The sequence below is a fragment of the Urocampus carinirostris genome, chromosome 12, assembly GCF_059441175.1.
Source record: "Urocampus carinirostris isolate Australia breed hairy pipefish chromosome 12, RoL_Ucar_1.0, whole genome shotgun sequence".
NCBI classification, from domain to species: Eukaryota; Metazoa; Chordata; class Actinopteri; order Syngnathiformes; family Syngnathidae; genus Urocampus; species Urocampus carinirostris.
This window is the reverse complement of record NC_142360.1, coordinates 36,768,006-36,787,378: the sequence shown is the minus strand read 5'-3', so window position 1 is coordinate 36,787,378 and position 19,373 is coordinate 36,768,006.

Sequence of the window (19,373 nt, the reverse complement as noted above, 5' to 3'; positions counted from 1 at the left end):
GAACTTCCATGAGGAACATCTACAGCTCAATCTCTAAAAAGTCCAGTTGCTTACTCTTTGGTTGTTAGCTAAGAGTGAGCGGCAGGGCGATTTAGCCGCTGCACAGGGGGGTTTCAGTTTATCATTGTGACATTCTTATGCAGAGACGAGAGGTTATCGTAACCTGCGTCAATGATGCTTCATTCATTTACTTTTATAAACATTGCAGTATGTTTGAGTAAAACGAATGCATTTGTGCTCATAGTGCCTCGTCTATCCTACAACGGGTAACGCAAAAGACAAGCCAGGCATATTGAGCTAGGAGCTACGGATAAACGGGCTGTCTAATTGAGAAAATAGGGTAGGCTAAGCGGTGAAGTTGAGAAGGACACGTGCACTGTACATGATCAAAAATCAGGGATGTGATTTGACCAAAGTGAAATTATCTGAATATTAGGCGGGGGTCTGGGGGCCGCGGGCACCCAGCTAGGTCCAGGGCAGTGCCCTGGTGGGGGGAGAAGTGGGGCGAAGCCCCCCGGAGGTCATGGGTTTTCCGTGTTTTTAAGTACTTTCAATGCACTCAGATGACAAAGAAATAGACAAAACAACAGCATACATTTTCAATGTATTTTGAACTATCCCATATAAAATTACAGTTTAAGTCAACTCAAAATCAGTCACATTAAAAAACATTGGACTGCCTTTGCTATTAAAAACTATCACTGAGAATATCATCATATCTAACTCATGTGATTACTAAGTTAACACATAAATCATGTTGAAGAGTTCAAATTTCATGAACAAATAATTGTATCATGACCAAATGAAAAGTAACTCATATTAGAACATACCATAAATGTCTTTGTTATAGAAGAAGATGTTATCTATAAATGAAAGTACTGTAGTGGGTTGTACATAATTCACCCACGGAACCATTGTTTAGTTAGCGAGTTCCTAGGGGGACTCTTAATTCGGCCGGTTCTAGCCACTCTCGTGTTTGTTTTGTTATCGCCAGTTTAAATGTCATTAAAGCAGCTTTCGTTGGCACCTTTGTTTGACACTCCGCTTACGACTCCCGTCTCTGCTCGCTACATTGGATCACGTCGGGGTCACCAACATTTGTAGATAATTCCTTCTCTAACCAGTCCGATCGAAACTTGTTTTTTTACGATCTTAGCAATTTCTTTAACTCGCGGAGCATCTTTGCGTTCGATCTCGGACATCTTTCTTTAAACACTCGGCAAAAACGTGTGAGAAATGAACAATGGCATACTCCTACGCCTTTATAAGGAGCGCGTTTATTGGTCAACACGGAGACTTCAACCAATCGCAAGTACGTTTCATTTCAGTTACGGAAACACTAAAATGGAACGCTGTCGAGACGAAATCGTTTTTTTTACCATTTAAAAGAATCGGAAATTTTAAAATTTTATTTTTGGAGCGAAAGCGGAATTCCGCGAATTAGCGGAAAAATCACATCCCTGAAAAATGTGTCTTTGCCTTAATGTTATAGTCTCAATCTGCATATAATTTGGAAGTGTTGGCAAAAGGGCACCTTCCACGATTGGGGAGAGTGTGGGGTTGGCGGCAGCTGCAGGGGGATCCGCTCTTTTTCACAGGCATGCTGATCGTACATAGTCAAGTCAAAGTCAGTTTTATTTGCCAGTTCCTTCAAATGTACTTGACATAAAACGGAATCGAAATTACGTTCCACACTGTCCTATGCGTAGACATTGACAACAATAAAGTGCAATAAAAGTGCAACAATAAAGCCTGGCTATCGCGACTATTAATAAACTGTGATAAACGTGTGATAAACTCATCACACGAGTTTAGTCTGGCCAACCATCCGAGAGGCTGCGTTGATCAAATGCCTCTGTGTACTACTGGACTATGCTACAACCAATCAGACTACAACGTCATCACGCTAAAACCGCCTCAATCGTGCAGGCTAGATCAAAAGTTATGCCAGTAGTCTCCAAATCAAATAGTGACAATAATGTTAATCCAATCTTATAATTAAGACCACTAAGTCGACAATTATGGAAGTTTTTTTTGTAGTTTTTTTTTAGTAACTTTTTAGTATAAAAATAAATATTAGCTCATTATTTTCTTTAAAAAATGTGATTTCATGGTTGGAAATGTTAAATAAATTGTTTTATTTATTAACTATCACATGGTTAAGATATACCAGCTTTATGAGCATAAAAAAGTAAAAAAATGTGGTAAAAGCTTCAGTTACAGTTGATTTGATATTAAGTAATATCATCCAGAAGATAGATAAAAAAAAATACAGAAAGTTTCAAACAACTGTTTTTTTAACCATATGTCATGATTTCATGTCTGCCCAACCATACAGGACATCTCATTCTTGTTTTTGCATCTGCTTCACAGATATGCAGAGTATGAAAGGACAAGAAACGCCTGCACTGATACTACACAGCCTGCAATATCACAGTTCATCCAGTCTCGTCCTCTGGAAGCATATTCAGCAAATCATCCCAAACAGAAGTCCATAACCAATGCTATTGTTACAGATCTTGTGATTGGATGTAGCATGCCCCTTTCAATGACGGAAAATAAACATTTCAGGCACTTCATGTCTGTGGTCGACTCCAAATACCAGCCTATCTGCCGCAGAACAATAACTTCAACAATAGAATCACTTGTTGCAGACATGCAAGAAAAGATCAAAGTGATTCTTGCTGGTGTAGACCATGTGTCGGTTACCATAGACATTTGGTCAGATAGGAGGATGCGCGGCTTTTTGGGAGTCACTGGCCATGTCTTAACAACCTCAGAAGGAGTCATGCTGAAGTCATACCTGCTGGCATGCAGCAGATTCAAGGGATCTCACACAGGAGAGCGCATTGCTGAAGCCTTTGATTCCCTGTGTGAGGATTATGGCATTCGGAAAAAACTCGACTTCATAATCTGTGATAATGCTGCGAATATGAAGCGAGCATTTTCAGTCTGTTTTCCGAAGGATCAAGATGACGAAGTAACCGATGATGACAATCTGGATGATGAAGAATTGTGGGAAGACCTCTCCAGAGGTGACTGGGAGACTGTGGACCGCACAATCAACAGAGGAAGCCCTAAACGTCAGCAATGCTTTGCGCATACTCTGCAGTTAGCTGTTGGTGATGGTCTCAAGGATGCACGGATCATGAACAGTTCCTTTGCAAAATGCTCCAAGCTTAGCTCTCTCTTGCATACATCCAGCACCTTTAAAGATGCGTTTGAGGAGAAGTTTGATCAGCGAGGGATACCCGCTGCTGTAAACACACGGTGGAATTCAACTTTCCGACAAGTCAAGGCAGTGCTCTCATTCAGTCACCAGGACTTGTGCAGTGTTGTTCAGAACACGGGACACAGTGAGCTGGTCTTCTCAATTAGGGAGTGGAACTTGATGAAGGAACTTTGTGATGTGCTACAGCCATTTGCAGAGGCCACTGATCTTACTCAGGGAGAGAAGATTGTGACGATTAGCTCTGTCCTCCCCTGTGTATTGTCTCTTAACCACCACTTGGAAAGACTCAAGCCGCAAGTGCGCTTCCTGGGAAGCATGATCCATAGCCTGCAATTCTCTTTGAAGAAACGGTTCCGGGGAATCTTCGTTAATGTGAAGATGTTGTCAGCTGCATCAGGGGAAGAGCTGCCATTTGCAGACCCAGTCTACATCAGGTCAGCTGTCCTGGACCCGGCTTTCTCCATGATGTGGCTTCAGCATGATGTGCTTGTCACCGATGATGTCAAGAATAACATTGTTGACATGGTAAAAGGTCAGTGGATTTTTTTTTTTTAACGTGATGTACACTTAGGCGTGTCACCATTATCAAATTATGGAAATGTAATTCAAAACAGTTATATGAGTATTATAATCCATTTTAGAGATGATTTTGCAAGCGTATCAAACTGTGGATGTTCAATTTTGAATAATGCTCATGAGATCTTACGCTTGCCCTTTTTTTTCTTTGTTTTAATTAGATCTGATTCTACGTGAGGTGCAACCTCACACAACATCCCAGAGTCCTGAATTCCTAGAGGAGGAAAGCGAAAGCCAGCAAGAAGACAGCACTGGCCTATTCTCAGGCTACAAAAAACGCCGCAAGCAGGACCCAACCACCAACCCAGAGACACAACTAAATAACTATTTTTCTCTTTGTTGTGGGCAGCCTTGTCTGTCCTTCTGGGACGCAAACAGGGCTGTCCTCCCTGCCCTTTTTCCTGTTGCAATGAAAGCTTTGTCAGTGCCAGCCTCAAGTTCCCCAGTGGAAAGAGTCTTCAGCCATGGTGGAATCATTATGAGACCCCATCGAGCTCGGCTTGCAGATAAGACCCTGTCTAATCTTCTATTTTGCAAATGCAATACCTTGTAAAAAGGGAATGACTGATGGATATACAGTGACTGAGTGAGTGAGTTAATTTGTGTCATTGTGAGTGAGTGAGTGAGTGAGTGAGTGAGTGAGTGAGTGAGTGAGTGAGTGAGTGAGTGAGTGAGTGAGTGAGTGAGAGTGTGTGAGTGTGTGTGAGTGTGTGAGTGAGAGAGAGAGGAGAAATGTAACAAAGTTTAATAATAATAAGCTATTTGTTTTAGCTGTTATTTGTTTCCTCATAAAAAGGGATTGACTTATGGATATACTGTTTGAGTGAGTGACAGAAAGCGTGTGAGAGAGAAATCTGCAAAGAAAAGAGCAAGAGAAATGTGACAGTTTAATCCTCTGTAAGTTAGTATTTGTTTTAGCTGTTATTGTTACTTTGTAAAAGTAAAAAAAAAGTAAAAGTTTGGGTTTCGATCTACAGATCACTTTTTCTGTCAATAAATACCAAATACTGACGATATCACTGTTTGTTTGAGTCTATGATGTATTTTACTGAACATGAGTATTTAGGATACAAATATTTTATTACAGGTTAGGCACATTAGCCAAGGATGATTACTTGATTTCTTATATATTGCCTTTCACTTTATTAAGATCAGATTCTGAAGCTAAAATTACAACAGTACGCCAAAGGTGACTTGACTTGGACTTGACTTGACCTATTACAGGACTTGACTTGACTTGACTTGACACAGCCTGTGACTTGACTTGACTTGACTTGCCCAAGAAAAAAATACTTGGGACTTACTTGAGACTTGCACATGTGTGACTTGGTCCCATGTCTGGTTTCGGGAACCCGGTCGTCCATTACCAGGCAACCGTGAAACGGCGCCTTTGTTTTTTTGCGCGAGGGGATGCTTTTATCTCTTTCGTGTTGCTAACGCGGATTTTGTACATTTCAACTGGTTTCATCACGTGCCGTCCTCATTAGCACGCGTGTCGAGCAGGACTGCGGGAAAGCGACAACTAATGGAGGCCAATTGGAGGCGTTTGCAACATTTTTACCCATCACACACATGAAATACGAGCTTGAGCGTACAATAGTCTCAATTATCAATTTACATCAGCAAAATTTTCTTTCATTCAATGAGGTTTTTGAGTTTTCCCTTGTGTAGGTTTTAGATCAGGGGATGGTGTCATAATAGTCTGTAGTTTGCAATAGTCTGTGGTCTGTGCAGCCCTTTGAGACTCCTTGAGAAATAAGGGCTATACAATTAAACATGACTTGTTTTTTTAGTTTTTCCTTGCCCTCATGTTGGTTTTAGATCAGGGGATGGTGTCATAATAGTCTGTAGTTTGCAATAGTCTGTGGTCTGTGCAGCCCTTTGAGACTCCTTGAGAATTAAGGGCTATACAATTAAACATGACTTGACTTGTTTTTTTAGTTTTTCCTTGCCCTCATGTTGGTTTTAGATCAGGGGATGGTGTCACAATAGTCTGTAGTTTGCAATAGTCTGTGGTCTGTGCAGCCCTTTGAGACTCCTTGTGATTAAGGGTGTCACAAATAAAGACGACTTGACTTGATTTGTTTTTTAGTTTTTCCTTGCCCTCATGTCGGTTTTAGATCAGGGGATGGTGTCACAATAGTCTGTAGTCTGTGGTCTGTGCAGCCCCTTGAGACTCCTTGAGAAATAAGGGCTATACAATTAAACATGACTTGTTTTTTGAGTTTTTCCTTGCCCTCATGTTGGTTTTAGATCAGGGGATGGTGTCATAATAGTCTGTAGTTTGCAATAGTCTGTGGTCTGTGCAGCCCTTTGAGACTCCTTGTGATTAAGGGTGTCACAAATAAAGACGACTTGACTTGATTTGTTTGATAGTTTTTCCTTGCCCTCATGTCGGTTTTAGATCAGGGGATGGTGTCACAATAGTCTGTAGTTTGCAATAGTCTGTGGTCTGTGCAGCCCTTTGAGACTCCTTGAGAAATAAGGGCTATACAATTAAACATGACTTGACATGTTTTTGAGTTTTTCCTTGCCCTCATGTTGGTTTTAGATCGGGATGGTGTCATAATAGTCTGTAGTTTGCATTAGTCTGTGCAGCCCTTTGAGACTCCTCTTGATTAAGGAGTCACAAATAAACATGACTTGACTTCAGGGGTCACCAATGTGGTTTTTGTGGCCACCAAGTTGCTCCCTAGAAACACCCGAGTTAGCCCACCGTCGGTTCAAATAGCTCAGCAGTGATGAACCATTGTGATTTTCTAGGAAATTGGATTTCTAACAGTGATGTGTGATGGACTGAGCCTATTTTCACACCACTTCTGAGAATGACAACCTGGTTATGAGATCATTAATAACACAGTGAAGACCATATTGCTATTTTCCCCTCTAGATGTCGCTGTACTCTCTCGTGCCTTGAAAAATGAGTGCTAAAAGAGCAGCGGAAGAGGATAAAATGCGAAACTTTACTCGTGACCAACTTTACTTTACTTAAAAAAAAAAAAGAGAAATATGAAAATAAAACGGAAAACTAAAAAGGAGAAAAAAAGGATTTCATTTTCATTTCATATGCTGTTCATTTAGAAATGCAACTCGAACCGGTAGCATTTTGCGCTAATCAGTTCCAATAAAAGTAGCACCCAGATTTAACGCGGCTGGTGACCCCTGATCTAATATGATGTCGAGAATTTTGTATCTTGGATGTTGCCGAAATGGCAAAGGTGCAATTTTCTGTGTCATCAAAGTGTGAAATGTTATTGCCTTACACCGAGGAAAACCGTGATAAATATTTACGAAGCGCGGCATCGCTGCTATAAAAGTCTGAACGTTAGTGCTGCATCTTGGAGAAAAGTCGGAATTTGAGATTTGCAGTAATGAAGCACTGATTGAGTCACTTAGGACGAGGAACTGCGCCCCTCAAGTACCGTAAATTCTGGACTATAGAGCGCACCTGATTATAAGCCGCACCCACCACTTTTTAGGTGAATTGCCAATTTTGTTCTTACACAAGCCGCACCCATGTACAAACCGCATGCGCCCACGTCAAACTCATGACACAATCATAAGTTAAACCAGGACAGACTTTGAGTTCCGCAATTGTAACTTCACAGTTAGTATACAATCTTGATACCAGAGAAAGTAATCCAAGGAAACAAAATGTATATTTCCAAAGTTAACGGTGGGAAAAATATATATCCACTATTGTCCGCTGCGACAACAGACAGATCTACCGGTAACTCAGCTTTACTACATTTCCCATCAGGCCGCGTTTGCTCCACCCCTTCTTTTTGATTCGTCCGTAGAACACATAACAGAATAAATCTCTAAAATAAATAATGTCTTCCTCATTATCGGAACGTACCTTGACTTTACAGACAATGTATGCTTTAACTTAGAGGTTGCAGCTTTCTTAGCGCACATATTCTACTGGTCTTAATCTTACCTTTTATGCTCCAGCGCCGCTGGTGGCCGTTAGAAAAATTCCATAAATTGGCCGCTTCACTGAATAAGCCGCAGGGCTGAATATTTGGGAAAAAAGTAGCGGCTTATAGTCCGGAATTTACGGCAGCTTTATTTCCATCTGAGGAAACTAATGTATTGCATGGTGTAGTGACATATAGCATAAAATTGTGGCAAAGTATTGTAAAGTATCCTATAGTATATGTAGGGTAAATAATCCCATCACAGCAATCCTATCCCCTTTTATGTTTGGCCGTGGACCCGAAAGACACATCCTGACCTCCAAGACCCTTCCCCTTTTCCTCTTCAAAGACTCTTCTTGTTCTACTGGATTATCGGACTACGTACGCCATTGTTTGGTCAGGACCACTTTTCCCCCTCTTATTCTTCTTTCCACCCAGAAGGACTAAACATTCTCATTCCACGCCAGTTTAAAGAACTCAGAAATTTGGGATGGGTGGAATGACTGCCCCCTGATGGACAGTTCCCGGACATAACCAGGTCTAATCACAGGACCAGAAATGTTCAGTTGGTTACTCTACCTACCTACCTAGCCATCCCTGCTTTTTACCCTCTACTTTTTTCCACACGACAAATTGCTCCTAAAAACGTTTTTTTGAACACCGTACTGATGTTTCTATCCCTCTCTCTCTCTCTCTGTCTCTGTCTCTCTGTCTCTCTGTCTCTGTCTCTGTCTCTCGCTCTCCATCTATCTATCTATCTATCTATCTATCTATCTATCTATCTATCTTTTTCTTTTTCTTTTTCTTTTTCTTTTTTTTTTCTCTTTCTCTTTCTCTTTCTCTTTCTCTCTTTTTCTCTTTTTCTCTTTTTCTCTTTTTCTCTCTCTCTTGCTCTCTTTCTCTCTCTTGCTCTCTTTCTCTCTCTTGCTCTCTTTCTCTCTCTTGCTCTCTTTCTCTCTCTCTCTCTTTTTCTCTCTTTCTCTTTTTCTCTCTTTCTCTTTTTCTCTCTTTCTCTCTTTCTCTTTTTCTCTCTTTCTCTTTCTTTCTTTATTTCTTTCTCTCTTTCTTTCTCTCTTTCTCTCTTTCTCTTTTTCTTTCTCTCTCTTTTTCTTTCTCTCTCTTTTTCTTTCTCTCTCTTTTTCTTTCTCTCTCTTTTTCTCTCTTTTTCTTTCTCTCTCTTTTTCTCTCTCTTTTTCTCTCTCTTTTTCTCTCTCTTTCTTTTTCTCTCTCTTTCTCTCTCTCTCTCTCTCTCTCTCTCTCTCTCTCTCTTTTTCTCTCTCTCTCTCTCTTTCTCTCTCTCTTTCTCTTTCTCTCTCTCTCTCTCTCTCTCTCTCTCTATTTCCTAATTACCTATCTTAGTCATATCCCTCAAGAGAGGTGACCGACAGCAAGACAAACACATACAAAAACAAAGAAAACAAAAAAGGGAAAGAAATGGCAAAAACCACACGCAAAAAATTTTGGACCATGGTCAACCCAAACAAGTTAGGTACCTCGGCACCTAAGTTGGTCATGCTTTTGTCCCTCCAGATGAAACGGGACACCAGAAAGCGGCCATGTCACTCAGGTCAGGGTGACACAACACTCTTTTGTTCACCAGGGCCCGACAGCTTTCACTGGTTTACCCCTGCCGCATCATACGGTTGAACACTCTATAGATGTTTTAAATATGCAAATTAATTATTAAATATTTTTGATTTTATGTTCGTGAATAGTGTAATATGATATGCAAACGATTTTAATGTTGTCTTGTAAAGGTCCCGTTTGAAGGAAAATGAGGCAAAGGACACATTTTCTGGTACTCTTGAGCGCTTTTAGCCCAACTCATGATAATTTGCCCCCTTTCCTAAAATGATCCCCAAGTTAGCTCATCCTCCCTCCTGCTCTAATTAGCATCTGTCTAATTAAGTGTTTTGTTGGGGCTGTTTATCGCTCGGGAGGAGTTTGCTGTTGCACAATCTAGGCCACAGACTTGAAAGAATGAAAATTTGAGAGTCGCCAGAGCGTGCCAGGCGAGCGGCGCATCCGCCGGATGTTTTCGGGCTCTGTTGGGATGTCGGGGTTTGTTTGTTAGTTTTTTTTTCTTTCAGTGTTTCATTTTGCACTGTTCACCCGCCTTGAAAAGAAGCGATTCTTCGAATTTCAATGGTTTCCAAGGTTTGTACAAAGAGTCATCAACACAGCCTAGCAAATCATTTGCTGCTCTCTGCTGCCTAGTCTGGAGAACATTGCCTGATGTTATTACCAGGGTTCTTACGGTTGTTTGAGATCCTGGAAATGCTTGAATTTTATTGTTGGGTTTGGATTGAAAAGCGCTTGAATTCTGGATGACATGCGTGTAAATTATTGAAATTGTTGCCATGCCTCTCAAAAAACGAGGCCGGCACAGCTCTCTGGGGGCTGTCTTTTGCCGTTGCGTGTCTTCTCTCAGGATTAACCACAGCAAGCATGACTTTGTACGGCATTGTCCTTTGAAGCATCATCTCCCCCTAGAGGACAGGTGCATGCTACACCCTAAACAGCGCACTATGAAATTTACAAAAAATGCAAAAAATAATTGTAGCGTGTCCAAGTGGTCAATTGTAACGGGAAGAACTATGTATGTTACGTATTTGTTAAAGTCAATCATTATTAAGACTATTTCGTGGCCATATTTACACAAATAAAATACATATATATTGTTAAAATCTAATCATACCAAGAGCACATTTCACTCACGTCCTCCATGATGTTGAAGAAGGAGGGAAAGAGACCCCGCCCACAACGTGGGCGTGATTTATTATACTTCAGGGAGAAACAGTACACATGAGCATTTCACAATAAAAGAATATAAGATTGATAAACGTACAAGAGATGCAATTAGACTGATTATTGAAACGTTACTTCATGTGTGTGTGTGTGAAAGATTGTTTTTATATTTTGGAATGTAAAAGCAAGTTATATTCACACAGTGAATTCTGAGAAATTTTACAACCAAAACGACCAACCTATCAGTATTACGGATATGTTTACACAATAACTGTGAGATTTAAACACATATTTCTTGATAAATGTACATGCAAGATGAAAAATCACATTTATAAATCGTAGTTGTATTTGTATCTAAGCAAAATACATGATTAACACCTGATTTATCTGGGTGGTACTTCAAATATTTTATTAAATTGGCTTTGAAAATCCTTAAAAGTGCATGAATCTGGCCAAAAGGTGTTCGAACCGTGTATTGTAGACCTCTCCCACCAGACCATCCACCCCCCCCCCCTTCTGAGAGACACTACAGGACTATCAAAATAATGACTAACAGGCTAAAAGACCACCCTAAACTAACCCACAGAGTTGTGTTATTATATATTTTGCCTATGTATAACAAAATTCTATACGTATTGTTTCTTTTTAAATTACCGTAAATTCCGGACTATAAGCCGCTACTTTTTTCCCTAACTTTCAACCCTACGGCTTATTCAGTGATGCGGCCAATTTATGTAATATTTCTAACGGCCGCCAGCGACGCTCGAGTGTTGCTACCATTAACTGCCCTGTCACAGCTATATTATTGTTATTAAAGCTTTGTAAACTCTCTCGGTATACCAGCTTTCTTTGTAAATATGTGTAACCCATGTATAATATGTATTTGCAACTGTATATTTTTGTAATGTATTTATTTGTATTTATTTTAGACACTTATTCTGATATGTTTTGCACGGGTGAACGAAAAAGGAGGGGTGGAACAAACGCGGGGTGCCGAATTTAAGTGGGGACCGCTAAAGGCAAGTTGGTTAAAGAAAAACGAGTTGCGTGAGTAAATGTGTTCATCTGATATATTTTTCCCATTTTAACTTTGGAAATATACACTTTTTTCCTTGGATTACTTTCAACGGGACCCGGACTCTGCAGGTCTGCGTCAAACCTTAGGTACCGGTATCATTTTCTGTTCTTTTTGCCGACTGTGATATTTGGACTGTGGACTTTAACGAAGGACATTTAGTTTCAATCGCGGGACTTGACGTCGGGTTTGGGTTAATTTTGTGTTACATGTTTAAATGTGGGCGCATGCGGCTTATATACAGGTGCGGCTTGTGTATGTACAAAATCGGTTTTCCTCTTAAAATGTGGTGGGTGCGGCTTATAATCAGGTGCGCTCTATAGTCCGGAATATCACGGTATTTTTGCAAAATGTTGCTGCAAATGTATTTCCACTTTTTCAACTCGCCCCCGTCCGCGGGTGTTAAAGCCCAGCCCGAGTCCGACAAATTGACTTGATTTGAGGGGGCGAGCCCGAAACAAACCCGAATTTCCATATTCCGTTTGTGAGGACTCGGGAGGAGGAAGGCAACCCCTGAATGTCCTTTAATCACAAAACCTCATGCCCATTTGCTACCGGATAATTCAATCGCTTTAAATAATTGAATTAATGCATCGTATTCAACGCTGTGGAGTCCAGATGGGGGATATGGAGAGAAAGGGGGGGGGGGGGGGGGGGTGTAGAATGCCATTCCAAAGTTGGTTAGTTTACAAAGGCGATTACCGTATTTTCCGCAGTATAAGGCGCACCGGGTTATAGGGCGCACCCCGAAAAAATAGTTTTTGGTCCTATTTTTGACATACATAAGACACACCGGATTATAAGGCGCTACAATGGGAACGTGGACAAAACAGTCAGATAGTTCAGTCCAACTTATTACCCCCTTAACATTCCGAAAGCTTGCAAAGACGCAAATACGTGTCGAGAACACGTGCGGATGCGGTGTCCGTAAGATGTCACTCAAATGCATCGTTCCATCATTCGGAAGGTTAAAGTCTTGGGATTCAAGAAATGATAACCATTCCTTAGTATCTATTTTCTTTTTCGCTCGCAACTTTACTGTGCATATGACAATAAACACTTGGAATTGAGTTGAATTTAAAAATAGACACTCCATTCCATCCATTATCTGCACCGCTTATCACAGAAACATCGAGTTCAGTCTGAAACAAGATACAGGGACAATATAAAACCCGGAATAGCTCACCGAAGTCGTTGTGTTCATAATAATGTGCAGGCAATGTCCTCTTATATCCGTGAGGGTAGTAAATCCAGGAGAATACAATATTTACAAATACAGAATAGAAAAAAATGCTTTCTCTATGCCGTCAGCCACATGCTATACGCATTCATCTTTTTCGGCCAATTGCAGGCTTTGTTTCGCCGTTTAAGCCAATGGCAGCCTGTAAATGATAAAAAGGATGCGCCTCTTGACCTCCGAATAACTTTAGCCAAAAGTGATCGATTCAACTGATGATTGACACATCTTTTTCGGCCAATTGCAGGCTTTGTTTGCCGTTTAAGCCAATGGCAGCCTGTAAATGATAAAAAGGATCCTCCTCTTGACCTCCGAATAACTTTAGCCAATAGTGATCGATTCAAATGATGATTGACACATTGGTTAGCCAATGAAACGCCGGTAAATAAATCCCAGCATCCACCGCGTACTACTTGGCGTTCGGGGGAAAATCTAGTCGGCGGCTGCAAGTTAGTTGGAAAACTTTGCAACTTTAAAATTGATCCATAAATAAGGCGCACTGTATTATAAGCCGCATGGTCAGCTTTTGAAAAAAATAGAGGCTTTTAGGTGCGCCTTATAGTGCGGAAAATACGGTATTTCTTTTGTTTATGAGACTCTGGCGTCACGAATGAAACCCTTCTACCTATAGTATGGGAAACACTGTAGTCCGAAAAATGATTTTCACAGTTTCCCATGCACCACAGAAAATTTGCAATCTATATTTAGATGGTGAAAATCCATTTGGTTAAGATGGCGTCCGTCGATTAGCAGTTAAACAGGAAATGAAAGGAGCTAAAGGCCACGTATCTCGCCGCTAACATCTCCGCCATCGTCTCGTACTTCCTGCGAGCGTCTGGAGACGTTTCATATCTTTTCATTTTTGTCTTCCCCGTTTGTGTACTCTCGGTTCTTCTGCCGCTATGTGATTGATCGGAGCCTGCCGGTTTGCAGAGGGCACAAGGCTTACAGGGCTTAGCGAAAGTATTGCCCCCCCTAAGACCTTTTTGTCATATTGCCATATCTCAGACTTAAAGCTTTAACAAACAAAACCTTAACATATTTTCTAAGAATCTCATCTCATCTCATTAGCTGCACCGCTTATCCTCAGTAGGGTCGCAGGGGTGCTGGAGCCCATCCCAGCAATCATCGGGCAGTGGGCAGGGGACACCCTGAACTGGTTGCCAGCCAATCGCAGGGCACACGGGGACAGACAACTCGCTCGCTCATTTACACCTAGGGACAATTTGGACCAGCCAATCCACCTGAAATGCATGTCTTTGGAATGTGGGCGTCAAAGTCAATAAATGCTTTTATTGAGAAAGTAAGGTATATTTTTTAGACCCGCGAAGCTCTGAACCCGCAAAAGTGGAACCGCGAACTAGTGAGGTTCCACTGTATTACAATTATTTTCCAAGATATGGCATTTAGAAAAAGTCTGTCTTATCCTTGACTTCCTGAACTGTGACGTCATGTGAAGAATACAAGCACCCTAGCAAGCTTGTTCCTATATTGGTTACGTGTTAATTAGTCGAAAAGGAGTGTTTTAAGCCAAAGTTTTCAGGAGAAAGCATTGGCGTTGTCGCAGAAATGGTAGAACAAATGGCGAGCAGCTAAAATGGGGCAAAAATAACACAAAGACAGCTAACGGGCTAAACTAGCCGGGACACGTCAGGCAAGCCGGCTGCTAAAAACCTCGGCGGAAGAACGGGAGTCTGTCCGACCAAAAGCATGCAGTAAGCAGCCAGGATAACCGGGAGCCAATAACAGAAAAATGGCTACGGCAACAAACACAATCGCAGCCGTAAAGATACCAAATGTTACAGCAGGCTAGCCGGGTGATAAAAAAGGGATAACCGGGATCGATCAGCAGAAAAACAGGAGGCTGGCCCACCGAAAACATGCAGTAAGCAACCAGGCAACCCGGGAACCTACAATGAAAGACGGCCACTGTAACAAACACAAACCCAGCCGGGAATAAAAACAATGGGCACAGCAGGCTACCCAGTTAGCCCACTGCTAACGGGACTAACCTGGACCAAAGAAAACTGGAAACCTAAGGTTACCCGGATGCCACCGGTGAGCTATCTGGACAATATGGTACCAACTGCAAGATACGTGGTGAGAAACAAAGAAAAATCACAATCACCTACCTAAAAGGAGGCGAAGGCAAAAAAGGAAAACACGCTGTACACAGTGGCAGGTAAACTTACCACAGGAAGCTTTTGATCATCAAAGCTCAGACTAAACAGTCTAAAGTCCCCCAGCGACACGGTAAGCAAAGATTCAATTACTCCGAGCAGAAATGAGCTGTCTGCTACAATCGCCGTCTGTTTTCCAACGGGTCCGCCATTGTTGTAAGTCTTGCTTTTCATCCAGTGATGTCACAAAAAAACTCCCACCAGGTCTTCCCGTGTATTTAAACTTGTGTTACTTAATTTTAGCAGCACATTTCAGTTTTAAATGTCACGAAACGGAACGGGAAGCAGGAAGTAGGAACTCATTTGCGTAGATGTCCTGTCACTTTAATTGAGATAGAAAAGCTGTCCAAAACACAAACGGACCGGACCAAAAAACAAAACGAGTCAAACACAGGCAAAATTAAACAGACTAGTCATTTCCAGAATTAAACAGAACTTGCAACAAAGTCCAACAAGCACAACAAGTATAACCATGCATAAACAAGTTTTCAACAACGATCTGGAAAAGCGCAGTTCAAAAGAGTTTAAGTACCCACAGGAGTAATCAGAAAATGCCAGTCAGCCGGTGTCAAGGGGCGGTGCCGGCTGGGCGCCATGGCAACCGCGCAGAACCTGACATTAAAAGAGAACAAAACTGTTCCTCATCCTCCAAACGGTTCAGGAAGAGCATTCAATTTAACGAGGATGTCTTGGATTGGAATTTTAAAGGAACATTAAGCATGCGGTGTCAAACTGTTTCCTCAAATATTACAGTTTGAAATAAAATTGTCTCCTGTGGTCTCCAGGGCGGCAGTAGCTCAGGAGGTAGAGCGCTCGTCTTGGGATTAAGGGATCCCAGTTCGAATCCTGGCTCGTCCGTGTTACATGTCGAAGTGTCCTTGTCGAAGTGTCCTTGGGTAAGACACTGAACCCCTAATTCCCCCAATAAGCAGTCTTACATGGCTACGGCCGCTATTGGGAAATGTGAAGCACACTGTAAAGCGCTATATAAATGCATTTTATTTCATATCTTTTGTCCCTACTGTCAGGTTTAACCCAACAGATGTACAAAACCTATATACAAAAAAGACACAGAGAACGTGATATTTGATTTACTTGCAAGGAGAGATAGCCATAGTCTGCCCTAAGGCAGTCTACTGGATACTCTAAAATATTCTTATGCACCTTGCCTTTTTATTGTGTTCGGAAGGCCCTAATTTACATAAGGTCTCTTCTGCTAAAGGAAGGGGAAGTGACAAAACAAACAGTTGAGACCTGTTTATACGATAACATGTTATCTATAGCAAACAAAAACTAGGTGAGCCTGCGGTCAGAGAGGTCCCTTATCTTGCCGCAGATAAGGTGTCATCCTGTTTCCTCCTTCTTCAAACACAAGCAAGAAAGGCATATTGTATGCAAAGGGAATAATGCAACAGTAGAATAACATATTTACAGTTTAAAAACCATCACCTACTATATGAAAAATACTGAAAACAAACCAGGATAAAACATTATGAGTATGGGATGCAGCATCAATTTCTATTTAAATCTTCAATTCTACTTTGAAGCTCAAATGAAGTGCCCGGTCTGTGAAAATTCTAAAATGTAATTTACAAAATAAGAAGACCCAATCTGATCTGGTTGGATGTGACATACTTAAACGCCCGACTGAAAATATTCCATTTTAATCTTCACGGGTGGGTGAGAACCAACGGAGGGGTTGAGTATTCGGACGAGTATCGGTCAAAAATGAATGGGTATCAAATATCCCTCGCCCAATGAAAAGACTGTCAAATGCAGCAGCCCCCTTAATGAGGCTGGGGTCTCGCGTCGCCGCTTCTGCAGCCAACCTCGTTCAAAATCCATTTGACGCTAACGCGTGACGACGTCCAGAGCAAACGAAAATGCTCAATTTTTGGGTTTCGTTTTCACCCGAAAGTATCGAAAGGATGAATTATCGTGTAAATAAATGTGGACAGGCAGGAAAATTAACAAATTATTTTGGGTGTATAACTGCGAGGTGCGTGCCTCATACGTCTCAAAGAGGCCTGTTTAATATTGTTCGACGTCATCTAAGATGCTGGTCTTCTATTGTTATTCATTAAGATGGTGATATGATGGTGGCAGAACTCCTACCCACAATGGCTCCCTCTCTCTCTTCATTCAGTTCAAGTCAAGTCAAGTATATTTGTGACACCCTTAATCACAAGGGGTCTCAAAGGGGTGCACAGACCACAGACCATTGCAAACTCTGGACAATTACGACACCATGCCCTGATCTAAAACCTACATAAGGGCAAGGGAAAACTCAAAAACATGTCAAGTCAACTATATTTGTGAAGCCCTTAATCACAAGGAGTCTCAAAGGGCTGCACAGACCACAGATTATTGCAAACTACAGACTATTATGACACCATCCCCTGATCTAAAACCTACCTGAGGGCAAGGAAAAACTAAAAAACATGTCAAGTCAACTATATTTGTGAAGCCCTTAATCACAAGGGGTCTCAAAGGGCTGCACAGACCACAGATTATTGCAAACTATGGACAATTATGACACCATGCCCTGATCTAAAACCTACATAAGGGCAAGGGAAAACTCAAAAACATGTCAAGTCAACTATATTTGTGAAGTTAATCACAAGGAGTCTCAAAGGGCTGCACAGACCACAGACTATTGCAAACTACAGACTATTATGACACCATCCCCTGATCTAAAACCTACATGAGGGCAAGATAAAATAAAAAAACATGTCAAGTCAACTATATTTGTGAAGCCCTTAATCACAAGGGGTCTCAAAGGGCTGCACAGACCACAGATTATTGCAAACTATGGACAATTATGACACCATGCCCTGATCTAAAACCTACATAAGGGCAAGGGAAAACTCAAAAACATGTCAAGTCAACTATATTTGTGAAGTTAATCACAAGGAGTCTCAAAGGGCTGCACAGACCACAGACTATTGCAAACTACAGACTATTATGACACCATCCCCTGATCTAAAACCTACATGAGGGCAAGATAAAATAAAAAAACATGTCAAGTCAACTATATTTGTGAAGCCCTTAATCACAAGGGGCCTCAAAGGGCTCCACAGACCACAGACTATTGCAAACTATGGACAATTATGACACCATCCCCTGATCTAAAACCCTACATAAGGGCAAGGGAAAACACAAAAACATGTCAAGTCAACTATATTTGTGAAGCCCTTAATCACAAGGGGCCTCAAAGGGCTCCACAGACCACAGACTATTGCAAACTATGGACAATTATGACACCATCCCCTGATCTAAAACCTACATAAGGGCAAGGGAAAACACAAAAACATGTCAAGTCAACTATATTTGTGAAGCCCTTAATCACAAAGAGTCTCAAAGGGCTGCACAGACCACAGACTATTGCAAACTATTATTATTATTAAACCATCCCCTGATCTAAAACCGACATGTGGGCAAGGATCAGGGTTGGGTAGGTTTACACCAGCAGCCTGGTGTGCAGACATCTGGCAGGAGTCATGAGATAATGTTGATACAAGAAGTCACAAGTTGTTGACTGAGCGAGTCAGGGCCGGGAAAAACATTTTCGATTCCGAGAAAAACATCACGTGATCTTTTTGAACACAGTATAAAGCCCAGCGTCTCTTGGACGAATTTTGAAAGTGGCTTAAACGAATGATCGGATGCAATAAAGTATGTTCCCCTTTTCCCATATCGCTGTCTCTGCGTATATTTTGGGGCGACACCCAACGACGCCCTCTCCAAAATAAGTGGCGCCCAACTCGGAAAATCGAACCCAACCACATCCTCTCCAAAAGTGCATTTCCTACGGATTGTCAAATGGCGGCAAAAGCAGACATCATCGGATCATTTTTTTAAGAATCGCCAGACGAAAAGGTTAAAGACTATTTGGATTATTTCCTTTATTCTTTGTTTTCTTACATGATGTGCCTCTCGTTTTGAGGGGCTTGGAACGAATTAGCGCATTTACATTCAAAATGCGTCTCTACTTACAAAGTTTTCGGGTTATGGGTTGAATAAAATGACTAAATTTTGTGCAGGCTTGGGGAGTAACGGAATACATGGCACGGCAAAAATGATGTTGGCAAGCTGTTTGGATTGATTTTCATTTTGTTTCTGTCGCATTTTATGTTAGTTTTGCCGGAGATCAAAGACATTAAAGCCAGGAGAGAAAGCTTACCACGTGTTGTGAGTCATCATTTTATTCATATTTACTTTCTTTTGTCTTTTATTAGCATATTTGGTATTGGAGTCATCCATAAGTAACTGAAAGTAATCCAGTTAAAGTAACCCTACCCAACCCTGGTCAATCGTATAAAATCCTTTATAGTCAAATGTATAAAATCCTTCAAGGAGAATGTGTTACTTTTCAGATTTTTCAAAATCATTCATAAATTATTTA